The sequence below is a fragment of the Miscanthus floridulus genome, chromosome 13 (genome assembly GCF_019320115.1).
Source record: "Miscanthus floridulus cultivar M001 chromosome 13, ASM1932011v1, whole genome shotgun sequence".
NCBI lineage: Eukaryota > Viridiplantae > Streptophyta > Magnoliopsida > Poales > Poaceae > Miscanthus > Miscanthus floridulus.
In genome coordinates, this window is record NC_089592.1 from 14,800,591 (window position 1) to 14,821,715 (window position 21,125).

The following is a 21,125-nucleotide window of genomic DNA, read 5'->3' on the forward strand; positions in this document are numbered from 1 at the left end:
CACTATTATACTCGTACCTTTCGTAGCCGCGTTATAACCCACACCGCAGTTCAATTTTGGCCTCGGCAGTGAGATGTCAACAGTGATGGCCATAGTCTTCATCGTCGCCATCTAGGACCGACTGTGGTGTACACTAACACTGTCGATTGGCTTATGATCCGTCCGTGATTAGGTCCTTACTTCAGTCGCATTGGAGCACGACCCGGCTATGGATGTACACTAACACCGTCGCATTGGCAAATGATCCGACTATGTCGAGGCTATCAAAACCATCGTGTGGGCACATCAACCGCCTGTGTAGTGGTCACTAGCATCGTCACCTTGTATGTCGACTCGACTATCAGCGATGCGGGTTCACTGTCGGTTCAACAGCCGAGACGCCTGTGTAGAGGTTAACACCACTGTCACTTCAGCATATGATCCACCAGTACAAAGGTCATGGTCACCGTTGCCTTACACCACTATCTGCCTTTGATGATCATTTAGTCGGTGTTGGGTTACTAGAAGATTCGGCGGTGATATACTTTTGATCCCTGCCGCATCATACCTATAGCGACGGTGACAGAATTTCATCCCGTTTCACAATAGTTACTAATTCAGCTAGGCCCTTAATAGCTTAATGAACACAAAGCATATATATATATAATTATTACATCCATAAATCATATTCACAAACAAGAGTACTTTTTACAATAACAATAGACGCTACCATAACATCTTTCTCAATTGATGTCCTAACACAAGCGGTATATAGAGCATACTAAAGGTACTAATCTATATAGACTTACATAACGAAACAACATAGTTGTGCTCCTTATATGTGGCACTCCTGCTTATAAGGCAAAATGAATATAATTAGTTCATCCTTCGGATTGGTAGCCAATGCACCATGGAACCCCTCTTATTCATCTTTGATCCACAACCTGAATAAAGTAGCAGAATTAATAATATTGAATACCATTCCTTTAATTAACAAGCCAAAATTGGCCTGTACGTACATAGAATGAAAACAACTGCCTATCAGAACAAAGATTGTTGTGACGACGAAATACAGGAAATGCACCTTTACCGCTCTGCTAATGACTCCATGAACAAGGGAACATAAGAAAGATAGTAAGGCTTGTTCATATGAAAACGCCCTCTTGATCTACAAAAGCGGATGACATGGGCATGAATGACATGAACCTTTCTGCGATCCATGTCATATGCAATCAATGTTCTATCCTTCCCAACAAGGAAAATGAAATTCCATTCTGGGTGAACTGTAATCACTCTGTACTCCTCATCACAAAACTCAGAACCAACTTTAATATTCATGCATCCAAACAGTTCCTCTGTGTCCACAACATGCTTTAAATTCCAGTTATTAGTACTATAGTCTTCAAGTATCCACACTAAAAGCCAAGACCTATTGCGAAAATCAGCACAGCACACACACAGGTGACCCTGAGCTTGATGGATGGATATTTTAGCACCACCAGGTTTACAAATTATCCTCCATGTCTTTCCCTCCATATCCACAGCAACTATCACAGAGTACTCAACCATGTGCATAAAACCATTAAGAAAAACACTTCTTGATTTTGAACGTAGAACAATACTACCCTCGCCCCATTCAGATTCTTTAAAGGTCCATATTATAGTTTTAGATGAGTAGATCTCCACACCTACGCACGCACCCTCTATCTCAACAAATTCAATCACATGAAAGTGAGAGGACGTTGGTTCAAAACCTAAGTGAGCCTGACCAACAAAATGGATGCTACGTGACAGTACATGCCATTTGTCGATCGCCGGATTGCATACAACATAGCGACGTAATCTATCAGGCCTAGCACACCAACAAAGGACGAGGCCACTGCAACAATCTAAGACTAGGACTTTTTTAAGGGGGAAGGGCAAGAAGGACAAGGAGGGTTGTTCATCGGTGATGCTGGTGAAGTGGCGATTGCCCTTCCACCAGCTGCCATAGAAGAAGCCGACGATAGTCTATGAAAGCTTCTTACGTTGATAGGAGTCAGAGATGATGCACCTCCAGGAGCGATAGACACACTTGCAGCAGCACAAGGACCAGGCGGGGAGGTAGCTAAAGATGTCGGCAAGCACATCGTCTGAGAGGTTGTCCACTGCGTTCCTCATGTTGCGGGCCTCCATCATATGGAAGGACACCACCCACCGAAGAGATAAGGGCACCCTGCCATGGAATTGCATCAATAAACATTAGTAAGGAGATGAGTTTCGAGGAGAAGGGACGGCGATGCAAGTAAGGCCTTATTATACTTGCCTTTGGATCTCGCGGTGGTGAGCACGAGTGGCAACGTCGGTGACAGTAGCAGTTCATGTGCCGATGGATCTGTGCGGGCAAGCCGGCGATGTGCACCGACGCGGAGCAAGAGCGGAGTAGTGGTGATGAGTAGGAGCGGCGATGACAAATAGCAGCAATGAGGACAAGAAAAGCTATGTGTGTGGGAGGAGGGAAGGGGGCGATGGGGGGAGGGGGAGGGTTAGGGGGGATGTTGGGGTAGATGTTGCTTGCTCTCTGCGTAACTTTTATGCCACACAGGAATTGAACTTTCATCAGTTCCGCGTGGGAGGGTTAAAACACGGGATTGGAAATTTTATAACTAAGCGGCGGTGAATGCACAGTACCATCACCAGCGGCTGGGTTCTATTACCACCCAGAGACTGTCATATGATACGGTGGTGAACACTAAGGCACATAATCTTAACGTTTGGCATTGAAACAAAGCGAAACTGTGCACTTAGAAAACTAAGAAAAGCACAATTCCAGTACTCAGATTGAAAGGAAGCCAACTTGAATTCGATGGTGAATAATAAGGCACATAGATTTACATTGAAAGAAAGCCAAACTGCGCACTTAGAAAACATAAGGAAAGCACAATGCTAGTACTCTCGGATTGAAAGGAATCCAACTTAAGTTCCATACATTCATACCGAATAAATAGGTGGACACTACCAAGCTAACAAGCATGCCAAAAGCTAAAATGCAGATACTAATTAGGCCGACACTATGCAAAAGTTAAAAGGCCTTCATATGTACATCATTGGTTGCATAATTAATCATTCTCCATGCAGATCCTAATCGACCTCTATGGGATCATTGTGAATCTCCATAATATCATAAAGATCATTGTCGACCTCCACGGGATCATTGTCAATCTCCATGTCATCCCGAGTCTTGACCACTACAACCCTGTCCACATCCATTGGTACACCTTCATTTAGCTCATTGACTTTGTTCACAAAGTAATGATTTAGAGAACCAATATTGAGGACAATAAGGCTCACAAGCTGCACTCCATGAATATACAAGGCCACAAACACCAGAACAAGAAGATGCATTTTCATCTACAGATCCAACAAAATTACTGTAGCAAGGTTGGAGGTGAAGGAGTAGAGAGCTCGAGAGAGCAATACAATGGAATATAGAATCCGGTGAAGGAGCAGATCCAATGCAGTTACCTTAGATCTAGATGGAGCAGAGAAGCAAGGACAGCGCGCTGAAGATTTGTGCGTCGGCGAGGCTGGAGGTGAAGGAGCAGTGAGCACGCGAGAGGCTGCCTTTCATCCGATGCTAGCTGGGTGAAGCAGAGTGGGGAATGGATGGGAGGGTGTGGTAGGACCATAGGAGTGTATATACACAGTTCAATAAATTGGTTGCCCCTGTACCAGGGCCTAGTATTTAGGGAAGTAGGATGCCTCCAACACATCAATTGATACTTGGATCTACTATCATTTATAGTTCAATAAATTGAACACCTGGTTAATCATCTTGCATTTAGTTCAACAATAGTTGTACAATAGTGATAGATTTCAGTCCGACACATCAATTGATACTTGGATGTACTAGCATTTACATTTCAATAAATTGAACACCTAGATAATCACCTTGTATTTAGTTTAATAATAGTTGTACAAAAGTGACAGATTTCAGTCTGATACATCATAAATTGATACTTGAATCTATTGCGGTAAACTAAGCAACTTGCCAATGAATATGCCAAGAACTAATATAGTACAAAATTGGTGAAAGAAGAATAGGAAGCACATTTCTTTCTCAAAGGCATGAAATCTTCCATCATCTTCGTTGGAACCCTGGTCATTTCTTCAATCTGTGGCATAATCTCTTCCTTCTCCTGTAGATGTTCTTCATTTGTTGTAACATTAGCCTCCGCCTTCAGCTCTCAAATCTTGCTACGTAAATCCAAAATCAAAGTCCTCGGAAATTTTCCATATTGGGGATCGTGCCACTTAAATAACCCGCAATCTAAGCCAGGCAACAAAAAACAAATTACCATAAGTACAGCGAGATTTCAGCATTTGCATTGTGAAAATAGAATGAACAAGAAAGAAATCGAGTTACATTATTTGCCCTGCAGCATCTGTGGTACCGACGTCCTAGGTTTCCATCACTCCATGAAATCCACCGAGGCATCTTCAAGCCACAGCGACACAAAAGTGGTGGCTGGTATGCGTAGGGGTGGTTCTCGACACGACACGCGATGGGCAGCCCCCTCCCATTGTAGCCTCCTCCACTGGAAGCCGGTGTTCTTCTCGCGACAATGCCTTGGGATGGTGCCGACCACTGGGAGGAGTTGGAGCTAGATGCAGCCATGGAGCAGTCAGGGTTCAAAGTGTAGCACACTCTGAGTGAAGAGGTCGACCCAGGTCTTTTGTCTACGCTTTTGTCACTCGCCAAGGCACCAAAACGTCCTTTAAAACCCTCACACTCCCGCCAAGATGAAATGTTGTGTTACCGCCGGTTTAGGGTACTATCCACCTATAGAAGAATGCCTGTTTTGGATCCTCTGTGCTTACATAGAGGTGTACACGTGGACCACAATCAGGACCAACTGATTCAATTAACAGTTCAACCAAAGTAATAGTTCAACGATTATGCAATACTCATACATACTAATCCAGAGGTTTCATCAGTACATATAAACTTCATTAACATAAAAGTTCCATAAATTCTAACACTTAATGTCGGATGGGTAGGCAGTTGCTAAGGCACTCAATTGGTTGATGTGGTCCCAAAAGCCAGAGGTAGTGAACCATAGCGAAGATGACAGCATCTCCGTCCACGGACACATTGTATCTATAAAGTATGTCTACTTCCTATCCAGTCCTGCAAAGCACAGAAATCTCTCCACAAACAGGGTCTTGAACGATTCTTGTCAAATTTTGTGGTCTGAGAAGGTGACGAACAACGGCTTCAACAATCAACAGTCGATCTAGGTGAATGCTCCGTCCCCAAGTAGCAAACAACATCATCTGGGGTCCTGGTGCCACCCCTAGCTACCAAAACGCAAGGTTGCTCGCATTGAAATGGCTTCTTCCGAAGTAAGACATCTGTTGCAATGAACAAATTCCTAATATGAATAAAACTAATACCGAACCCAAAACCAATTGGAACCAAATGCAAACAAGGGGAGTGACCGAATCTATCTGACCTTCACGGGGCGTTGTCCACGATGACAACGCAAGGTGCTCAAGGTAGGTCAAGTACAGGCAACGGGTCAAAATGAAGATGAAGCAACGGGTAGGGAGAATGAAGATGAAGCAACGAGTGGGGAGAATGAAGATGAAGCAACAATGGGTGGGGAGAACTAATGGTTTGGTATTGGGGTTTTTTAGTTGGTCGAACCGCCACCAAGGCGCCGCTAGGACCCGAGGGGAGTTGGGAACCGGCCGGGTGCTTCTAGGTTTCTTGCTAAACGGACGGTCCAAATTGATCGGCAGCGAGAACGGACGACACGGGATAAGTTAAACAGTGTCCGTATTAAGCTGACCATTGCCACGCTAATCCAACGCAATAATACGGCGATTGTCAGCAGTTAAAATACTTTTAGATTCTCCTAGAAATAAATGCAATCGTACATGACAGTTTTTCCCTTTTTATTCACAAAAAATATACAGAAAAACAAAAAAACATTCGTCGAGAGATCAAATTCGTGCACCGTCATTTTGGAAGTAGTATTGGAAAGAACTTACTTTGCATTTCATATAAAAAAGGTGGCAATGAAGAGATCAAAGCTGCACGAATAGAATTTTTTTCCTTGATTCATTATGTATATGTAACATATAGATACAATTTGGACGAGTACAACGGAAGCATAATAACTAACCTAAACTATTAAAACTACTTATACTAACTATAAACTACTTAATCTAAACATATGATCATGCTCGCCTTGCTCGCTTGGGAGGAGGCGAGGCGAAGTCGGAGTCGGAGTCATTGGAGTCATCGTCGTTTCTTCGGTGTCGGCGTTGGCGTCGTCCTCATCCTCGTCCTCCTTCTCCTCTGGGTCCTCCTTCTCAGAGCTCCATGGAGGACTATAGTCAAAAGGCCTCCAGTCGTCGGAGATGACGTTCTCCTCAAAGGATTGGCGGGCTAGCAAGTCGTCCTCGCTAGATGACGGGCAGCGTAGAAACTTGATGGGGTTATCTGACATTTTCTTTGTAGATTGGAAGAGAAGGGGATGATGGTTGAAGAAGAAGGGTGGTTTCAGAGGGCACCAGGCTCGAAGTATATGTACCACAGTGGGTACGGCTCTTAGGCTTCAGACGACGGAAGTAAAGGTGATTTGATGGCCTTGGAAGTTAAGGCAATTCAACACTCACGCTGAATTTTCTACCGCTTGACCAAACGCTAGTTTAGGGCCGGTGGACAAAATGCGTATCCCAGTCGGCCCGGCTTTTCATGCAACGGAGCAAATGCAACCCCAATACCACTGTCGCATCTTACGTTAACCCGTTGGTGGTGGAAGTCTGAACTGCCGGTTTCATTCCCAGGAGGCCTCGCCATCGTTCCAACCAACGGTGGAAGTATCACACGGTCGCTTCTATCGCTAGGATAGTGAAAGTGGCGACAGTGATAAATCATTTTGGCAGGTCTTTCCCTATTCAATGAACTACTAAAATGCTACACCGGGTTAATTAACTACTAAAATGAATGAGGGGATTAACTTGATTCATAGGTAATCAAATATGACTAGGATAATTATAAATCCTTTTGGCAGGCCTTTCCCTATTCAAAAGAGAGGCTCAGTCCTTTCCAAAATCGATTTGTTTCCAAAACAAATTGCGAACGATTTATCAAACAAAAGGCTTGCGTAAATGTTTTGTTTTATAAAGTCTTGATCCCTTCTAGTTTCAAATGTATCGCTTTAGAAAGGCTTTGGGAAAACCAATTTGTTTGCGAAAGCTTTACCTTTCAAAAGGAGAAATGGTTTCAAAGCAAAACAAGTATCAAAACCCTTTGATTTGAACTCGTTTCTAAAAATGATTTGTTTTACTAAACAAAGGTTTTCGAAAAGACTTTAGTCTTTTAAACCTACCTCAAGGGACCCACCTTAACTTAAGATATAATCTGATGGTCACCTTGTTACTTTCTAATCTTGCAAGGGGTAAGGTCACTGTGAGTGTGGGATCTCAAGTGACATAGCTCACGGAGCAGCTAAGGACCGTTCATTGGGATAGTGAGTCCGAGTAACCACTCGTACAGATCACATGTCGCAGATGGGGTCGACAAGCCAAGTAACTAATTATGACCGGTTTATCCGTGAAATTGGCAAATGGATTGGCGTCGGTCGGGAATGTCCGGGACATTGACCGGACAACCGCTCGAACCTTTCGTCAGATATTCTAGCCGGATTAGGGAAAGGTTGGGGAACGTGAGGCAACCCTCACCTGTCGCTCGGGTATGGTGGTTCGTCCCGTTCTCCGTGTGGGTACAGTTGTACCCTCTACACAGAGTCTTTCGAAAGCCTGAAGTCCTTCGGTACAGAACCGGTTGTTCTTACCTCTATACCCATTGTAGTGTTGATGATGGAACTTGATGATGATATGAATTACATATGTTGATTACTTATCTTGCTATCATGAACCTTTAATGCTAATACTTTTAATAATGAATCATGGGCATGTCATTCTTTTAATGAACCTTGCGTTTTTATGCAAATGTACAAATGCCTATTAATTCTCTTGCATCCACCAAATATTTATATGTTGGAATTAAGTCATACGAGTACGCAATGTACTCACGGTGCCGCCGTTAAGTTGTTTTGCAGGTAAAGGACATTGGCGTCATATATACATATATTAGTTTTTCACATTTTGTTGAGCAATCACGTATATATGTGGCCAGATTGAAGGAAAAAACACATCAAAGTATGAGTGTGTGTGTCACATGGTGGATAACCGAACTTATGTACGAGTGTGATGCTCGATCTCCTTTTCTTTTCCATAATAGCTGGTTATATATTTTTATATGCAAAGTTATACTTAGGTCTATTTGTATCCATTAGCACTAAAAATTAGCAGCTAAAATTAGTACTATTAGATGCAAAACCTGCTAATTATTAGCGGGAGAGCTGCTAACTATTAGTTCCATTAGCAAGTTTGGAGTTGCTAAGTAGATGCTAATAGCTCATCCACCTTCAACCCACTATCCAACCACCTATTAGCAGGTGGATCCAAACAGTCTCCTGCTAAAAATTAGCTAGCTAAAAATTAGTAGTTATTAGCTATTACTCCCCCCGTTTTAAATTATAAGTCGCTTTAACTTTTTTGGTACATTTATTTTACTATGTATCTAGATAAATAATATATCTAGAAACATAGTAAAATGAATGAACTAAAAAAGTTAAAACGATTTATAATTTGGAATGGAGGAAATAGCTATCTAATTTCTAGTACTAATGGATCTAAACAGAGCCTTATATTATCTTAGGTTCATAGCCACATATGTGGGGGTTTTTTCATGTTTATTTTTCTGAGAATTGGACAAAGAGTTTTGCCACTGAATGAGGCGAAATGGAGCTAAGCTGCGGGTTTGAGAGCAGCCGACACAAGAAGCGGGTGTGGAGGTTAAACAACCTCTCACCACGACCTTGGCCCATTTAATTGGAGCATGCATGGATATTTTATTTTACACATGTATTATGTTGCCATCAGATATTTGTCGGAAGTCAAAGCAGAAGACACTTTGACCGCTAATATATATACACAAAAGTTTTGATTCGATAATAACATAATAAAAATAAGAAAAGGCATGTTATGTGAGAAGTCAAAGCAGAAGACACTTTGCCTCGCATTAATTTAGGATTTCGTTTACTTAATTTCGAGACAAAAAATGCAGCACGCCGTTTACTTTCGAAAAAAAAACAAAAAAAAAATACAGCATGCCTCGCATTAATTTAGGATTTCGTTTACTTTCCAAACAAAAAAGTACAGAATGCCGTTTACTTTCCAAACAAAACATACAGCATGCCTCACATTAATTTAGGATTTCTAAAAAAAAACAGACGGCTTCGTCGCCTCAAGCTGGCAAGGAGTTCCCCGGTCACCGATGCTGCCGCACATCATAGTCTTGTTTTTTATATGTACACGTCATCATGCAAGTTTTCTTGCTTTGCAGTTTTAAGCTTTCGTGATAATTTTGGTCTTCAATCGCGTGTGTACCAGATTGATATGAATGAAATTGACAAACTTTTTAAGTTATTTATTTGCACTTCATATTGTCGTGGCATTTGTACTTTTCGATTGTGTGGGTACTAAACTGTGAAACGAAATGGATAAATCTTAGACCTTAGTTGCCAAACTTTGGATGTGCAAAATTGGCAAAATGTACTGTAGCACTGTAGCATTTCGTTTGTATTTGATAATAATTGTCCAACCGTTGACTAATTAGGCTCAAAATGTTCGTCTCGCAAAGTACAACCAAACTGTGCAATTAGTTTTTAATTTCGTCTACTTTTAATATTCCATGCATGTACCGTAAGTTTGATGTGACGGGAAATCTTCTTTTTGCATAGTGCCAAAGTTAGGAGTTTGGGAGGAACTAAACAAGGCCTTAGCCTTTATGGCACGACAAGGAACATGTTGGCCATATGATTGTACAGGTAAATCATACAAATTTATAGGTTAATGTCGGAGAGACTAGCGCCCAGACGTCCGGATGCGGCGTTGGTTTGGACATCCGCATCTGCTGCTCACCGTTTTCAATAATGATACCCTCAGGATGTTTATGGATGCAGCTTCACACTCCACTTCGCCTCGTGCTCCGTACGTACTGCCTGCCCATGCATGCAGCTTCACACTCTGCGAGGCGTAAGCAGTGCGAGGTGAGAGCAACGTGTGACACGAGGCACAAGGCACAGGTAGGGGCGCAAGGTGCGAGGCGTGGGTGGGACGCGCAAGGCGCGAGGCCGTGGCTGCGCGAGGCACAAGACGCATGGCGCGCGAGACGTGAGGTGTGGGACAGGCGGGTCCTTCCCGTTCCACCGGACGGACGCTCGATAGAGAGCCAGACCGCAGTCCGTCGTGTGCATCCTCGCCAGGAGTTCCCCGGTCACCGTCTCACCGATGCTGCAGCACATAGTAGTCTTGTTTTTGTATGATATATGGTAAACGTCATCATGTAAGTTTTGTTGCTTTGCACTTTTAAAGCTGTCGTGTTAATTTTGGTCTTCAATCGCGTGTGTACCAAATTGATATGAATGAAATGAAATTGACAAACTTTTTAAGTGATTTATTTAGACTACTTTATATTGTCGTGGCATTTGTACTTTTCGATCGTGGGTACTAAATTGTTACGAAATGGACAAATCTTAGCCTTTGTGGCACGACAAGGAACATGTTGCTTCTGACATGGTCATATGATTGTACGGGTAAATCATACAAATGTTATAGGTCAACAACAAAAGATTTATGTTTATTAGATTCATTATAAGAAATGGTTGCATAATATATAATTCACACGTTGTAAAATCACACGGATTTCTTAAAATTTCATGATCAAAATTATAGAGTTTTTCTCTCACAACAAAACAGCATTAGCCGGCTTATCAGCCGTAGAAACCATCAACCGAACAGCTTGTTAGTACAATGTAAGAAAACAGAGAGCGTGTTAGTTTTTTTTTCATATTTTGTTGAGTAAGCACATATGCGATCGACGAGAAACAAACACATCAGAGTACGAGTGTTTGTGTCACATGGTGGATGACCGAACTTGAGTAGGTACGAGTGCGATGCACTCTCTCTCTCTCTCTCTCTCTCTCTCTCTCTCTCTCTCTCTCTCTCTCTCACCATATATATGGCTAGGGTTTTTTCTGCGAAACTATAATTATTGTAGGTTGAACGGTGTTTGGTTCAAGGAATCGCTCCATCATCTTAGATAAGGTGGTGCATTATGAGTTCATTCCTTAAATTTGTTGGCATGACTCTATTTCTCATACTAGTACTAGTTGTTATTAGCTTATGAGGAATAATGCGTTGATGCATCAACCTGTTCCATCCCATATGCCAAACCAAAAAGTGAGGAACGGGAAGTTGATGAACTAAATTATTCCTCAAGCTAAACACACGCTTAAGTTCATAGCCGCGCGTGTGGTGCCACGAGGAGGCGAGAGAACTGTCCAAGCAAGCGGACACATGCATGTGTTGTTCGTCTGTATTTATTTTTCCGAGAATTCCGAGAATTAGAATGTAGGTATGCCATTGAATGAGGCGAAATGGACAGTGATGTGATGAGCTGGTTTGTGAAACGTGGATTAGATAGAGTGGATTGATCTAACATGGATTAGAGTGTAGCCAAATAAACAAGCGTGCATGCATAATTCTATCGAATTCATACTTCGTTTTACATATTAATAGATGATGATGAGGTACTTGTTCCATGCATAAATAGATAGATGTCATTACATATTTGTAGGGAGTCGAAGCCGGAGAGACTTTTGCGCAGCAGCAGCGATCACTTTACAAAAATTCCACAGAAAGACGTGCGCTGATCTTGAGTTCTTGGCACTGCACGATGACCTGCTACCTGCCAAGAAGGAAAAGCCGAAACGAAACCAAGAGGACGTCACAAATTTTCTTGCCACTCGATCGATGCGAAAGTCACGGAAAGGTGCATCTACCATGTACTCCTATATTCTACGTATGTCCGGACCATACGCAATTGCAACATCGACGCGTCGACAGCACGTCGATAATAAATAAAGAAGAGTGACACCGACCGCACGTACTGCATGACTCACAGATTTTTTTCTTTCTTTCTTTCTTCACAAATATTCAATGTATCTGTCACTCGTAGCGGACCAAGTAGCTAGCAACCACTCTTATGGACGACAGTAGTGTCGGCCGGCCATTCAGTTCAGTGTGGAGCTATGTCAATGACTAGTAGCAGCAGGTGCAGCATGCAGCAGGATCGGAGGAGGGTGATGACAACATGAGGATGGTGTCGTTAGCCGACGGATCACAGCAACAACAAATCAGCATGTGAGTGAGGAGGCCGTTGTTAAACTAAGGGCTTTGGCTTCTAGTACGTACACGTGGAGGATTAATGGAGGTGCTAATATTTCGGCGCCCATATTGCCTAAGTTTGAACCCGAGTGAGTATGGACTCTAGTAAGTGTGAGAGATTAGAACCCTGTTCGCTTGATCGTTTCTATGGCTTATAAGCCGGCTAATGTTGTTTTGTTGTGAGAGAAAAACGCTCAAGCGAACAGGGTTTAGATTAATCTACTGGAATGGAATTCGGGTTGCCGTATTGAATATTGCCACGGATTGATGGCGGCGTTGGTGTGCATGGCTCTCCATTATCTTGCCTGCAGCCTCTGCTTGTTGTTATCCACAAGTTATGTCCTCCTGGCTTCCTCCTGCTGTTCAATGAAAACATGCATCTAGTCTATAAAGCTGATGGAGAATGCATGCATTTAACACATAGTTGATAGGAATTGAATTATCATCATATATAATTGATAAAGTTGCACATTGACTTACTGTACCTTTGACTTTGTTTTCCTGGGCGTTATTATGCATTAACTATTTTTTTTCTTAAAACAATCTTATGTACGAACTTACGAAGCATGGGAGTGAATGTGAAAAAACTTAGATTACTCCTTCTGTTTCAAATTATAATAAGATATCCTGGCTTTTCTAGATACATAGCTTTTGTTATGCACTTAGATATACATTATGTTTAGATAAATATATAATAAAATTAATGTATCTAGAAATGTCAAAAAGTCTTATAATTTTTTGAACAGGGGGGTATTTTACAAAAGAAGCTTCGGTAAAAAAAAAAAATAAGGCCAACCTTGTTTTTGTATTAATAAGTAACCTGAATAAAAGTCAATTTACTTCCTTGTCAAGCAGTACAACCTATCCAACCTAGACAAGCATCTCTTTTATAGGTGCAAGTAACGGTTCGCACACCCTGTACTGGAGGCCTGGAGCAACTAACAACAAACTCCATTAATAAGGTCTTATTTAGTTCATCTCCTTAAAGTTTACTCACTATCACATCGGATATTTAGACACATGCATGCAGTATTAAATATAGACTAAAAAATAATTAATTGCACAGATTGCGACTAATTTGCATGACGAATTTTTTAAGCCTAATTAGTCTATGATTTGACAATGTGGTGTTACAGTAAACATGTGCTAATGACGGATTAATTAAAGGGCGTATCCAGTGCAGAGAGCTCCTGCTCTATGCGGGGTCTGGGGAAGGGTGTTAGTGGCAAGCTGTCACACCCCAAAAATTCCATTTTGGGTTGTGAATAGTTTTCACTGAATAAAATTAATGCTTTTATCATTTTCTAAAGTTTCCAATATTTAATTAGGGTTTTTGCAATTTATAATGTGAAAAATATTGATTTTTAAATAACTTTTATAATATAATGTGAAGGGTGTTGCATTCATGCCAGTTGCATTTGGTGTATATGAGTGCAAATAGTTTTGAAATATGATAGAGCGATGTTTCTTTCTCTCTGGGAATTTTTTTCGATCTTTTTTGGAATTAAATTTCTTTTTCCTTGGGCTTAATATTTTTCCTTGATCTTTGCAACAATCTTTTCGTGAGCTCAAACAACTTTAGTTGAGTTCCTCATCCTTCGATCAATCTATCTCCAGGATTTTTCCAGAGATTTTTCGGAGCTTCTAGCTATTTTTTGTGGCTTAAATAGCAATTCTGGATTTTTTAGAATTATTTTAATTCGCGAAATTAAAATAATCCCAAAACCCTAATTTTTCCACCGACCCAAACCCTGCCTATAAATACATGCCGGTGTTCTGCTCGACGCCCTCATTCCAAAAGTATGATCAGTTTCGCGAGCCGCCAATCTGTTTGCCCTACATCTATCGCCGAAATTGTGACGGCGAAATTTTCCGGCGAAGGTTCGGCGAGCTTTTCCGGCCAACTCCGGCGTCCCCTGCGAATTCCGAGACCATCCAGAGGTAGATCTCTTCGTTCTCTACACCGTGGTATATCCTATTTCACGAATACATCACCGTTTGACACGTTCCCCATCCTTTCTTTTATTTCTCCGGCGAGCATCTCCATTGTTGGCCGCCGCTGCTACTGTATAGTTGCTGTTCGCTGGCAGCCAAGCCGCCCAGGCTCCCTCTGGCCCCTCAGCGCCCCTCTCTGCCCTGGTGACCGCGCGCCCTGCACCCAGCCCCTGCCCTTGTTCTCCCACGGCCAAGCCAGCCTTGCTTCCCCCTGCCCGCGTGAACAGTAACCCGCAAGTCTACTGTATCGATTTCGATCCAAGGAAGAAGAAGGACTATTTCGCGATTATTTATTTTCTGAAATCGCAGATAGGTCCCTGATTCATTTAACTTCTGTCCTTTTCATCTATTATTCATCCGTATGATATCCAAATTCAATTCTTTCAGTTTCATCTCTCCAATATGTATCTCTATCATTGTTTAATCCCGCCAATACTAATTATTTTATTTATTTCAGCGCTTTTCATGTGAAATACCTGAAATGCCCCTCCTTCCGATAAATCTTCTGGAGTCCGTATCTTTTCTGTCCGATCTCCGTTTTCAGCGGTTCTTGCGCTCACGCGATCGTAGAAACAAGACCTACGCGTAAGTAACCTTTTCATAAGTTGTTTTATCATGTTTGGTGTACTGCTTTTATTTATTTGTATATGTTTGCTTGTATGTCTATGCGCCCGAAGATTTGCCGCGACAGAAGAGAAGTCATCGGTGGATCCCGAAGACCCAGAGTTCGAGTTATTATGCGTTTCTAAACCTAAGGCAAGTGTCCTTGACCATACTTGCTCCTACATTTGTTTTGATTTGAGTTAGTTTAGTTAGACCATTAGTTGCATGCTGAGTCATAATTTGAATCCTATCTTAGGGTTTATTAGAACTTGATGTTATCATCCTTGTAACCTGGGTTGGTTGGGTAGCTGTCTTGCTTAGCTTGCAGTCTTGGGTTGGAAAGGTCATCATTAAATATTGATTAATGATTTATGCAACTTGGGTTGGTAATGTTTATAGCAACATGGTGAATAGGAATCCGGCATGATGGTTGGTTTTGGTGGAGGTGTGTGCCAGATTTTGGGTAAATGTTTTTCTGGTGGATTATTGGAATTGGTGGAATGGATTGTGCTCGTTCCTGCTTGGATTCTAAGGACCGGTTCATGGACAAGTAACTCGGCTTAACAGCGCAACCTCGAGGGCTATATGGCTCTGGCCCTAGCCAAGTAATTAGTTTCCTCCAAGTTATGCTACATCAGGTCGGTTTGTGTGGCACAAGAGGGGGCTTCTGCAGTGGTGTTGGTACCCACTGTTAGCGGTTAGAAACCTTAGTGAAGGTGTAAAACAGACTTGGAGAGACTTTATAAAGGCCTTGTAGTGTGACCTCACTGAGCACCTAGGTAGTGTGAAGCGTGATGGGGAAATATGACTCGTGGTGAAAGTGTGCAACCTCTGCAGAGTGTAAAACTAATATATTAGCCGTGCTCACGGTCAAGAGTGGCCTGGACTTCTTGATTAGATGGCTCTGGTTCAGTTGGGAGGCTTGGATGGTATCCAGGTGTGGTGCTCGGATGTGATTCGAGTGTTGGTTACAGTGGTTCTCTGAGGTGAAGGAAGATCTCACCTAGTTAAATAGGTGCTTAAGGTTTAAGGTAATAGGTGTGTTGCTTAAGGGCTTGTGTTAAACCCTGTTAGCCTTTCCTTGTGTTGGCCCGCATGTCATACTTTTCTACACTTGCGGAGTGCATTTCGATGTGCTCACCCTTCTCTTTGTCCCCTTTGCTACCCCACCCAGCGGTTCAGACTAGAAGATGGTGTTTCCTGAAGACGGTGTCGATGCTAGGCTGGTGTACCCCCGGTCAGCTGCCTGAAGGGATGGAGACCCTGCTCTGCTAGAACTTTGATGTAATTTTATGTTTAGACCCTCTGGTCATTTTTTATATATGTAATCGCTTTTGTAATAAACATTGCAATGTATCATTTTGTCGTCGCATGTATGAATAAACAGATCCTGGCATACATGTGACGTGCATTCGGTTTTGTTTTATGAAACCGGGTGTGACAAGGTTCGCCTGTGCAATGTAAGGAGACCGCGACTCGAACCCGGGACCTTCCAGTCACAGGCGATAAGACTCTACCGCTTGCACCAGGCCCGCCATTCTAATGACGGATTATTAGGTTTAATAAATTCGTCTCGTGGATTACCGAGGACTTCTGTAATTTATTTTATTATTACTATCCGAACATTCCCATATGACACCGCGATGTGACACCCGACATGACATCCTAAACTTTACTCCCTGGATTTAAACAGCACCTAAGTAAACCTCGAGTAGCTATTAGTTGGTGAACCCAAAATACACTGCTGCAAACAGCTTACTCCAGGCAGTAGGAATACCCCATTTACACAAGGAATCTCCGAGGAACATTTTTTCTGTGCTAAATTCCAGATGCCGTATCTATCTACCATACCACCTACTCTCTTCCAACCACTACGATGAAATGCAGACCATGCATGTTACATGTATGAAAGCCCATAACTCTTATTATGAGTAGTTATGGCACTTCACCACCTGATGATATGATATGCATCAGTGCATGCATGCATATCAAAATAGTTTCGACAGGATTACCTGAAGTCTGTTAGAACACAGAGTTCTGCTGGAAAGATGAATTTGGCCCGAGAGCAGTAATGAGTACTTGCTAGACGGATGTGCAAGTAAAAAAAATGAAAAATTGAATCCTATGTCCTGCTAGATGAGTGACCATCCACTGCATGGCAATAACTGGCGTATACTCCCTGTCCCAAAAAAAAAGTTACTCTCACTTCAAAAAAGTCAGCAACTTTTAACTTTGACCAAATATATTTAACAAAATATTAATATTTATGGTACATAATTAGTATCATTAGGTAGATCGTTGAATATACTTTTATAATAAACTTATTTAGAGATATAAATGTTGCACGTATTTTCTATGAACCTAATTAAAGTTGAGAAAGTTTGACCAGCATAATTCTCGTAGTGACTCTATTTTTGAGACAGAGGAAGGGAGTAGTATGCAGCAGCTAGCAGCATCCGATCCATTTACGGGGTGTTTGCCGTGTTGCGGTATATATATTGCCCCGTTTTGTGCTAGCAAGCATACGCGGCGTACGTGGCCCTTCATAACTTAAAAAAAACGTACTCAGTGCAGAGAGTTTTCGTTTTGTGTGGGGTCTAGAAAAGGGTGTTAGTGATAAGCCTTATTCTCGCCTATGTAATGTGAGGAGACCGCGACTCGAACCCGGGACCTTCCGGTCATAGGCGATAAGACTCTACCGCTTGCATCAGACCCGCCCTTCCCCTTCATAACTTTTCAATTCAAAAAAAAAAGATGTTGGGCCGGCCTGGACTGGACCATCATCCCTTGTGTACGTACGCTGTCTGCTGGTGAACTATTGATTGTTGCCATTTTGCCAATGCTATTGGATAATAACTTTTGCCATGTTCGTTTAGCTGATAAGCTATGGCTGAAAGTACTGTTAGCCGATTTGTTGTGAGAGAAAAATAATGTTCGTTGGCTGAAAAAGTACGGCTTATAAGCCAAGCGAACATGACGTTTGTATTGCATTGCATTTAATGAGAGCTAAGAATGTGCCAAATCCTATATCCAATCAACCAAGAGAGTGAAAATTAAAAGATTGCATATCACTAAGGATTGCAGTATTTGCTTACTTGGTTATCACTTAACTAATGAAGATGTTCTTGGAGATAGTACTAGTGCTTGGGAAGCCTGCTTTCAGGAACCAAAAAATAGAAGGTTTTCAATCAAGGGAAAAGGAAGAGAGGAAGGAAAAAAGTCACAAAAAAAGAAAAAAAAGAGAGCATATGCATCTTTCCAAGGGAACCAAGTGTCAAAATATCACACTAACCTCCACGGGGAAATTTTGGGCAAAAGATATTTTCATCTGGCCCACAACCGACAGTTCCCCAAGTAAGCAGTAAAGAAGGCACGCGAGCAGTAAATGAAACTATAGGGACCCAGTGAACACAAACAGAGAACAATTGAAGGCGGGGAAATGGATTAGTCGAAGCTACAGAGAAAATGGCCATGAAGCAGTGGGGGCCTGGCAGTAGCACCGAAACAAGCCCACGAGAACCCATACAGTAGTTTACTACACACGTGTTAGATTGATCATCACCAGTTGTCCCAACGGTTAATTGGGGCCTTGATCTGCGTCCTGATCGAGGGCACCCAACCGTTCTCCTGGCTGATGGGCCCTCGTCGCGCAGCACAATAAATAGGAGGTGGGGGTTGGGGCTCGAGATACGAGGTTCACCGCAGCCGCCAGCGCCCCACCATGTCCTAGCCCTAGTCCGATCTAGAAGGGCGCGCTGTAAGCGACGGGAAATGCCATGGCCTTCATCGCCGCCACTGGACCGCGCCTCCACGTCGCTACTACCTCAGCGGCGGCGCCATGGCCGCGACTGCCCTTTTGGTGAGGTATATCAGCTAGTCATACCATCTAAGTCAAGTCTTACCCACTCATCTATGCACCTAGACGTTCTATTATATCTATCAATGGTACCAGAGCCATGGTTGCTAGTGGGTAGATCTAGTTTGGGATAGAAAACAGAAAAGAAATCAAGAAAGAAGTGATCCGTTTAGGAGTACACTTTCCTTATTTCACTTCAAGAACTCAACGAGGTCTTTCATTAGCAGTACTTTTGCAAGTCACGCTTACATCTTTTCTTATCTTTTGGTTAGTATTGACCATGACGATGCAATTCTCTAATGATATCCATAGTATTGACCGTGGCACAATAGAAATGCATCGTCATGGTCAATACTAACCAAAAGATAAGAAAAGATGCAAGCCTGACTTGCAAAAGTGCTGCTAATGAAAGACTTCGTTGAGTTCTTGAAGTGAAATAAGGAAAGTGTACTCCTAAACGGATCAAGAAGTAACTTTGTTTACATGACATAATCATGTGAATGAAGTAAGTTATAAGTGTCTCCTCGTTCACAGTTTTCTGAATAGTTCTCGAAATTATGGCAGTATAGTTCATGCCATATTTCGAGGGGTAGAATATTAAGATCAATTAAGAAAAATACTCTTTATTAAGAGTGAGATAATGATCAATTAAGAAAGATACTCTTCATTAAGAGTGAGATAAAGATTAATTAAGATAAATGCGATCGTTGAAGGAGTACAACGGTCACAACAATGGTACCCCTAAGCAGAGAAATAGCTAAATTCCTGGACCTTTTAAAGTTCTGACAGGAAGATAGCGTAGTCAGCCTCAAAGATGTTAAGGTGATGCTTAAAGCGCCATATGAGGTTTTAACAGATTAAACCCAAAATAAGATATTTGAAGATACACTATCTTTAGAAAAGATGGGAAGATCTGGGGGAGCATGGTATGTAGAGGTATGTAGAGACCTAAGACTTGAAGAGAAGAGAAACTGCGTGCCCACTCTAGTGACTCAGGAGCAATAAGTTTCTCAATACCTGTTGATGTTGTATGACTAATACAACACCTGTTGTTAGCTCTTCGAAGAAGATGAATAATGAAAATAAGGATCTTGTAATACAGGACCCTGTAGAATCAATTGCTTCTAGGCAATGAAGAGCAACAACAGCCCCATATGAAAGTGCCAGTAGCTGAGTCCACAGAAGGTCTCAAAGAATTAGTAAATCAGTTTTTCTGATGACTACGAAGTCTATATTAGTAAAGAAATTCAAATGGAGGGTGATCCCACCTCATTTGAAGAAGCCATGAGAAGCGTTTACTCGTTTAAATGGCAAGAAACTATAGAAGTTGAAATGAATTCGATGAATACAAACGATGTTTGGGACTTAAAAGAAATTTCTAATGGAGCCAAAACAGTAGGCTGTGAAAGGGTCGACAAGACAAAATATGATTTCAAAGGAAATGTAGAAAGATATAAAGCATGACTTGTAGCAAAAGGCTTTACGCAAAGAGGATGAATAGATTACGATGAGAGTTTTCTCTCCAGTCTCATGCAAGGATTCTTTAGAATCAAAATGGTGTTGTTGGCACATTACGATTTAGAGTTACATCAGATGGATGTAAAGACGACATTCCTCAACGGAGATTTGTATGAAAATGTTTACATGGCACAACCCAAAGGTTTTATCGTGGAAGAAAAAGAACGTATGGGATACCGCCTGTAGAAATCCATTTATGGGTTAAAATAAGTCAGAAGACAGTAGTATTTGAAGTTGATGAAACAATGAGAAAGTTTAGGTTTTAAAGAAAATAAGAAGGACAATAGCGTTTATGCGAAGTTCAAGAATAGAAAATTCATTTTCCACATCCTGTGAATAGATGACATTCTACTCACTAGTAGTGATGTTAATCTGTCATTGGAGAAGAAGTTTTTGTCCTCAAGTTTCAATGTGAATGATCTTAGTGAAGCGTCATTGGTTCTAGAAATCGAAATTCACCGAGATAGAATAAAATGGGGTATTAGGACTTTCGCAAAGGCATACTTAGAAAAGATTCTAAAAAAATAAAGTATGCATGCGAGTAAACCTACGCCTGCTCCTATAGTCAAGGGTACTAGATTTAGGAACTTTAAGTGTTCCAGGAACCGATATGAGATCGATCAAATGAACATGATTCCATATGCTTTAGCTGTTGGAAGCTTGATGAGTGTACAAGTACAAGTAAGAACTTACCCTGACGTAGTTTACATATCCAGGATATTTTGGCAGAAGTCCAGTCCAGATATAGATCACTGAAATGGAGTTGTGAATGTCTTGCAATTTTGCAAAGTATCATAGGCCTCATGCTGAGTAAGAAAGAACAAGT

The 21,125-nt window shown here is 41.8% G+C and overlaps 1 long non-coding RNA gene across 1 annotated transcript; it reads left to right on the forward strand.

The window, feature by feature from the left end:
* Positions 1-14,136: 14,136 nt before the first annotated feature.
* On the forward strand, positions 14,137-16,387 carry LOC136500325 (uncharacterized). The gene is made up of 4 exons (XR_010770007.1): positions 14,137-14,268; positions 14,780-14,907; positions 15,000-15,078; positions 16,100-16,387. It is a non-coding gene; the product is annotated as an uncharacterized lncRNA (long non-coding RNA).
* The last annotated feature ends 4,738 nt before the right edge of the window (positions 16,388-21,125 follow it).